At 40.5% G+C, this 8226-nt stretch overlaps 1 pseudogene across 1 annotated transcript; it reads right to left on the bottom strand.

The window, feature by feature from the left end:
• Positions 1 to 6764: 6764 nt before the first annotated feature.
• Positions 6765 to 7568, bottom strand: LOC104470553 (annotated as a pseudogene). Its single transcript, XR_727636.1, has one exon. The product of XR_727636.1 is annotated as an AF4/FMR2 family member 3 pseudogene (transcript).
• Between the last annotated feature and the right edge of the window lie 658 nt (positions 7569 to 8226).

Genomic DNA, 8226 nt, shown 5'->3' with positions numbered 1-8226 from the left:
AGACACCCCAACGAATTGCTCAAAATATTTTTTTTCAATAATTGGAAAAAAACAACCTTGGGGAAAACTTGTGAAAAGGCAGGTGCATACATTAAGGAATTTCCTTAACAATCATAAGTTTACGTCCAGTTTCAAGAGATTCTTCTCCGATGATAGTCATCCTACCAGTGAAAAACAACAAGGAACAACAAGTGATTCACCATAGCAACAAACACATGGCACATACCATACAGTAATCAACGCATATAGAAAACTTTGGGCTCTATGTAAATAAATTCTTTATTTTCAAAAACCTGTGGATAAGTTTAGCTAGCTCTTTCCCAGAAAAAGATTTTTATACTTAAATCAAGAGGGAAAAGAAACTTGTTTTACTGAGGGTAGAAACAAGAAAACTGAGGAGTTCTAAAAGTCAAGTAAAGGTGTCTAAACAGAATTTTCCTTCTATAAGAGCTGCCACAGAAGAATAACCGGAGGGGTGAGGCCCACTGTGTTCAGTGAAACTGCCCACACACACAGTCCCTGTGTGCCTCAGCAACTGCAGAATGCAAGAAAAGCAGACGCTTGAGTCACAATTTGAAAACTACACCGAAAATCCATCTTTGCACATTGTGGTCTCCGCTGTGTTTGTTCAGAGCGTTTCAAACACCAGTCTTTACTCTTTCTTTGCAGTCCTAGTCTGTTGAACTCTCCTACATAAAAAACAGGCAGTTATGTGTAGCCCTCCCACGGACACACTCGAAGGTCCTGAATAACCTATGATTAGCAGGGATCTTTGCACCACACTGCTCTTGTTGTCCAGTTCTTCCTGTTTAACGTGGGAAAACATGCTTTATTTGTAGGGAAGGTCAGCAGTACCATTTCAGGGATGAATTGAGCTGTGTCTTCTTGTAAATGCAGCTTGCTAACCCGTTCCCATGAACATCTGGGAAAGAAAATATCTACAACTGGCTCATACTTACAGTATTTACAGTACTTGAGTGCTGTGATTGCTAACTGGCTTCTCAAGCACTGCAATTCTTCAATAAAGTTGATAAATGGTAGAGTGTTAGCACACTTAATTCTGTGCTTCTGTCTCCAGCCTCTTTGGGGGCATCCTAGAACAGTGCTGGAAGAACTCTGGACCTTTTTGCTAATCAGTTCATCCTCTTCCTCCCTTTTTATCTAAAAGCATCTTCAACTGCTCTTCTGTTTTCATGTCTACTTTTCTGGGACAGAACTGAACACCCTGGGAAGGAGAGAAGAAAAACCTGGATTCAACTCCTAGTCCTGCAACAGTTCAAAAGGCTCCATCAGAGCAGGGTGAAGGTGGCATTGTGCCTCTGGGGAAAAGCACTTATGCAGATCTCCTCTAAAACCTTTTCCTTTTTCATGATACACTGTCTCCCCTCTACTCTCCTGTAGATCCAGATATGCGGTACTTCCAGGGGAAGCAGGACGGATCATGATAAGCTTCCTAATTCAGCCTACACTGGAACCTCTATTGTTGAATGAGATGTAGCTGCACTTGTTCTTTCACACACAAGCTTCCACCTTCAATTTCAAACTGGAATGGAACTAAAACTATGTATGTGCTATGCACCAAATCTCTCCTGAAAACCTGGATTTGAACAAATTACTGACATTAAGACCCTATTTGGGAGGTTTTTTTCAGAGGAAGGGAAGAAAGGGAGGAAAGAGTTGTGGGGTTTTTTTGCTTTACATTAATATATGGGGATGGAACCAACAGGCAAAAAAAAAAAAAAATTGCAGATTTAAAGAACACTTGCTGGCGCATGTGCCAGATGCTGACAGCTATATATAGCCACCCAAATGAGAATGGCTGCAGAGAGTATCTTATCCAGGCAAACAAGAATTTGACTAAGGCCAGGGCAAAACTGGAAAAAAAAATTTCAACATCTAATCTATTGTGCATTACTTCTGCTGCAGAAGAAGTTGTGTAAGTACTCTGTGAAGTGGAATAAGAATGTGTCCTCATGATGACCTTATCTACATTTCACATAAACGTGTTACCAAATTTAACAGAACCAAATCTATCCTTTTTACCATTAGACTGCTAGTCAGTCTTGACTACAGCCTCAATTTCCTTGCTCTATAACCCTTAAGAGAAGTAAGCAAAGGAAAACAGATAAGGCTTCTTCAATGTAATAAAAAAAGCAGCATGCAGCCTATAAGATGAAATTAAAAACCAGAACTCAGATATAAAGAATATGATTTGCCATCTTAGGTTTTTCTTATTGTCTTATTCATATTTTAGAAAACAGAGGCACTTGGTATTCCTGCCTCTTTTCCTCTACACCCTGGTATCACATCGCTCTTCCCTTCCAGTACAATAGTTTTTTACCTGCAGGAATATAATTTCTAAGTAGTTCAAAATGTGAAATAGCAGTACTTGAGATGACGAGCTATCATTTCTACAGAGCAGTATGATAATTTTGGAAGGACTGGGAGGTTGGGTATGGATGCTAATTAACACTGATGAACCTGGCTCCTAAAGATTAAATTCCCAAATGAATAACTGCTACCTTTCTACACACAGGTCTATCCAAGTTATTCTCATTAAAACAATTAAAAAAAAAAATGTAAGCTTCAGTCTGTGTCAAGATATTGAAGGCTTTCCAAAACTGATTAAAAATATTAAATGAGGTATTGAACTACATTAAAAATCAACCTTTTTCATGTATTGAAAAGTAATGGTCTATAATTTGTATTCAAGTGATTTTATTTCCAGTGAATAATAATTGTACTGCAGCCAACTCTGTGCCCTGTTTCTCTGAAAACCTCAAGGGATGTACAGAAGAGGTCTGAAGACACGCACACTGCATGACATGGCTTCTTATTCTTCAGTTCTTACAGAGAGGCTTAACTTTGTTTCATTATGTGTTTATTTTTCCACTGATGGTTCCTTCAAATTGGTAAACACAAACGAAAGTGCATAGATATTAGATATACTGATAAGACTCTGGAAAGTACTATGGGCTAAATGAAAGTGCATGAAAGCAGAGGACTTCACTTGAATGCATGAGTTAGCGGACTGGCAAATCAGATTTATAACAATATATTCTTGTTTCCTGGTTTTCTCTGTGGACCTTGAAGCTGCCTATACTCAATATGATGTTCATAATAAAACTGAAACATCACACAGAAGTGCTCATCACTTTATGTGCTCTTAAAACAAAATCCATTCTGCAGAAGTTGGGGAAATGGTCATTTCTTACCACTCACTTCTCTACTTTCTCAGGCTAGGCAGCTTCTGCTTTGCCTCCTGCCCCACAATTTTTCCTCCTTTGAGTCTTGCCTTTTATCTCGCATCTACACTCTGCACTCACATCTTGCTTCCCCTACTTGCATCTCTTTTTCTTCACAGCCTCCTGCAGTTCAGTTTTCAGTTCAGTTAAGCAGCTGCAGAACTTGTCTAAGCCAAGTTGAAAAGTATAGGTTTTGGATGATGGTATCACTATGAACACATTTTAAGAGCTGAAAGTAGGAAAACAAAAAAGTGTAATTGCAAAATTAGGCCTGCAGACAGAAAGCAAAGGGTATAAAAGTGGTCCAGAGGACAGTGATCAGTGGCACAAAGTCCTGTTGGAGGCCCGTCACTAGTGGTGTACCCCCATACTCAATACTGGGGCAAATACTGTTTAACATCTTCATTAATGACCTGAATGATGGGGCAGAGTGCGCTCTCAGCAAGTTTGGAGATGATACAAAACTGGGAGGAGTGAGTGATACACTAGAGGGTTGTGCTGCCATCCAGAGGGACCTTCACAGGCTGGAGAATTGGGCTGACAGGAACCTCAAAAAGTTCAGCAAAGGAAAACGTAAAATCCTGAACATGGGGAGGAATAATCCCAGCACAAGTACAGGCTGGGGGCTGACTTGCTGGATAGGAGCTCTGCAGAGAAGGACCTGAGGATCCTGGTGGACAATGAACTGACCATGAGCCTCATGGTGTTACTTGTGTTAAGCCCCCAGAGCACACTAACTGCCTTACCTAGCCCATCTCAGCCACACACTTTTTATTTCAGCAGACATCAAGCTTCACTCCACCACCTGCACTCCAGATACCCCATCCCCAAGCTCTCTGCCCCTCTCCTGCTTCCCAGATTTTCATGGTTGCTCTTAGGCAGCTTTCTGCCACTCTCATTTCTGTTTCCATATAGCTTCCCATATACTGTTCTAACCTACATGTCAGCCTGCTTTCCCTCATGATCTTCCTATATGGCATCTCTACTCTTCTGGCCATCCCATGGCCACTAGGAATACAAGGTCTTTCCTGGACATCACCTTTAGCCCTACCCCGAACAAGAGAGCTCTCATTTTGCCTGCAAATGCTCACAGGACCATGACAGCTTTTGTGCTGAGAGCAGCTTAAAACTTCTGTCCCTAACAGGGGACAATGAACATTTGATGCAAAGGAGAAGTTTTACAAGTTTGAAAGCAGAAATTAAAAAACGCATGGAAATTCTTACAAAATAGCAGGAGATGTATGATACAAATAACAACAATGGAAAAACATTTTGAAATAAAAAGAAGGATGATCAAAAATCAAAGGGAGGGTTGATTAGGCAACACTGACTGAAAAAAACTTCCAGTCTTGGTCAATACTTCTCCCTGTAGCAATACCAGCGGGTTACCAATTTTATCTTGTGCCACTTGGGATGGAAAATTTTAGAACAAAGAAAATGTCAGGATAAAGGAAAAAAGCTGAGCACTTTTATCACCAGGACTCTCAGCCCTCCAACATGACATCTAAACACTGCCTTTCATTAGCTGAAGTTTCAAACTCCAACAACATCTATAGCAACTACAATTTTCTTCTGAGTAATATGTCCATCATTTTTATAATTGCTTAGCTCTGTTTTAACCTACTGGACATGTTTTTTGTCCACTTCCTTCAACTTCAGCTAGATGTTTATATTATGCTGTCAAATACTGTTTCAGAAATACTGCATCCCACAAAATCTGTGAGAAGGTTCTGAACACTTCAGTAGCTACCCTGTAGTCCACTTCCTCCTACCGTAGCCTCATTGCCATCAGTATTTAAGCAGGCTAGTTTAAAGGAATCTCAAATACTTCTACAAGTCTAGAAACTGCAGTATAAATTCACCCTTATGCTTCGGTATGGACTACACACAACAAATGAAAGCTTTCTTTCCTGAGGTAGGTGAATTTGGGATGCAAATGGTAAAACCTGAATTTCAGACAAACAAATGATTGCCTATCAAAACTCTTTTCCAAACTAGACCTTAGAGGACTGCATACATGTAAAGAGGGGAAATATGAAAGATCCAGACAATTGCCACAGGCATCTTTAATACTAACAATGCTTCCCGCTTGCAGATAGAAGCACAAGTCTAAAAGAGGTAATAATAGCTAAATGGATATTAGTATCTGCCATTACCTGATCTATGCACACAATTACAGCAGTTCATGAATGCTAAATTTGCTTATCAAATCTGGCTTAAGAGCCCGAAACAACTCCTTTTCAGGAACAACATGTCACCTCTGTGTTGTTTGGAACAGATGGAACTTTTAACTTAGAGAAAAACCACATGGGTATAATGCCTAAAAGAGCTAAGAGAAGTAATTGCTTCCAGAGAGATTTCTTTCCCAAACCGAACCAACGGGGGAATACAATAGTCAACTCCATTTCTGAAAAACAGCCATTAAAAGCCCAGAAAACTCCACCAAAATTAGATTTCTTTTCCTCTCCTTTAACAATGCCAGAAACAAAAATGTTAAGATGAAAAACATCTCAAGATACACTTCAGCCATCAAATAAGAGTAAACAACCACTGTCTCTACTCTGAGAAAGTCCCAGTGATTCAGCCAAATAAAGTTGTTTAGTCCTATAAATACTATAAATTGTTTAAGTCATGGGAGCTCTACCAATTTGCATAAGAGGATGACGTGACCATCTTCATACTGGCATACAGGCCTCTGAATACACCCAAGAAAAAAAAAACAACCATTCTTACAAAATCAATCATTTCCTCCCCATGCAAAAAGCTCAAACAGAAAATCACAGACTGTGTAAGTGATAAAGCAAGGTGTCCTACTGTCGTAAATGGAATGTGAAATAAATGAACATAAAATAAGTCCAAGCAGAAATCTTTCGTATCTACTGCTGATAACAGAAATGCCGTCTAGAAGCTTTTTCAGACATTCCCATACTTGTAGCATAGCTGGGTTTCTACAGATGCTGATTCTTTAGGAAGAAAACCTCAACCTTCTTAGAAACTGGTTTGAAACAACTAAAAGAAGAGTCTCATTGCTATATTCTCATCTATTTCACAGATCGCACAGTGTTTAAGTAATTTATTTAGATTGTGAAACTACTTTGACATCATTAAGGATGGGTAGAACTACTTCTGTTCACAAGCACTTCATTTAATCACTGCCAAAGTGAAAAAAGTCAATAAAATATGAACAGTTAGCAGAATACCCAAGCCTAGCAAAAAAAAAATCTGAATTAAAAACATCCAGAGTTTATATGCGGGCAGTAAGGAAAAAAAGTCAGTGAAATAATGTACAGTATTAGTGCCATTGTAGGAGATGCTGTAGTCCTGAAGATAGTGAGCATTTCACTGTTGAGATATCTTTGCATTACCACAAGGCTGATATTTGCAATATAGTATAAAAAAAAAAATAAATGTGCAAACTAATACGTTAAAAATGTGTAAACAGACAGATGCAATTTGCAGTTCTAAGCCACCATTATCCATCCAAGGGGGGAGGTAATAAAAAACATAAAAACCACTTACCTCTTCTTGCTTAGGAATGGTGAACTTGGCTATCTTTGACCTGGTCCTGGCTGAATCAGGCTTGTTAGAAGGCACTCCCCTATACGACTTGGTCGTCTCTGCTGGTAACTTCAGCTTTGGAGACTCATCAGGAGCCTGGTCTTGACCGTCCATTGGCCTTACATAAGCTGTGGGTTTCTGTTGAACCAGACAGGGCTTCGAAGCGAGAGAGGGTGGGAAGTTTTGGACACAGTGCCCGCCACCATGCTTTGCTGGCCTCTCTTGCGCTTGAGCTCCTCCTTCCGAGCTACAATTGAGCTTTGTCGGCTGTTGTACTCTGTTGACGTTTTCTCCTAGCGTGGCCCTCAGTGAGCTTTGCTGGGCAGTGTTGGAGGAGGATGAGGAGGAGGTGGGACTCGATGCATAGCGTTTCAGTTTCTCCAGACTGGATTTTTGGTTCACCAGTTTGAAGTCACCCTTGTGTGACTCCAGCGAGCGGTGCCCGTGCTTGCTCCCTCTCTGCTGGCCATCTGAAGTGCCATTGTGCCCAGCCTTCTGCCAACCCATCATGGTGCTTTTGCTCTGCTGGGCAGGAAGGGCTGCTGGTGTGGAAGAAGTAGTGCTGGAAATGGGAGGGGGAGGAGGTGGTCTTGAGTCTGTGATAAGATGTTCATCGGGCTTGGGGAGAGCCGTCTGAGGAATGCCAGGTTTTGGAACTCCAACAAGGTGGCTCTGGTTTGATCGGTCAGTTAACAAGTCTTTCATTTCATCATAGTTGCCCAGCGTATTCTGGATGCGGTTCGAGAGTTCATCCCCCTTGTTAGTCTGCAAAACAAAAAGCGAGTGTTCTGCAACAGTCAACGTAAGAAAAACAAAATTCCCTGCATGCTTCTGCTGAAATCCTTACTGAAGTAGCAATGCCTTATTCAGCAGCGGCATTGAGGGATGAAATCGAAAATCCTCATTGTCTCTGAAGACACTTGTCAACATCTTAAATCTAGCCTGAACTGGAAAAGCTATAAAGGGCCTTAGAGTATATAAAAAGAGAAATCTATCACTGGTATCATGCTGTAGTTAAAGTATATTACCTGGAAACTAGAAAATTTATTATTGCAACTACACAGAATGGTTTGGATTAAATCTGACCATGATAAAACTTTTCTTACAGCCCAGTGCAAGCTCTCCTTCAGCCATGAATGAAAACACTGCATTCCCAATTTCCTTCTCTGCCTGCCTAAGTTTTCATATGGCATCTGGGAAGCCACACAACATCCAGTGTAAGCTCTGAATGAACTCACGAGTCTAAGCCAACCATATACTCTGAGGTGACTTGAAGACAGCTTGTGGAACAATGGGAAAACTACAGATGATTATGTCCCCTCTGAAAATACTCTGAGAGGATGCTCGCTCCAGGGCACTCTCCTCTTTAAAAAAAAAAAAAAAAAAAAAGGTCAACAGAACCCCCCAAATTATTCACATTGCT

The sequence above is a fragment of the Pterocles gutturalis genome, unplaced genomic scaffold, assembly GCF_000699245.1.
Source record: "Pterocles gutturalis isolate BGI_N339 unplaced genomic scaffold, ASM69924v1 scaffold9675, whole genome shotgun sequence".
NCBI classification, from domain to species: domain Eukaryota; kingdom Metazoa; phylum Chordata; class Aves; order Pterocliformes; family Pteroclidae; genus Pterocles; species Pterocles gutturalis.
This window is presented reverse-complemented; position numbering and strand designations above follow the sequence as displayed.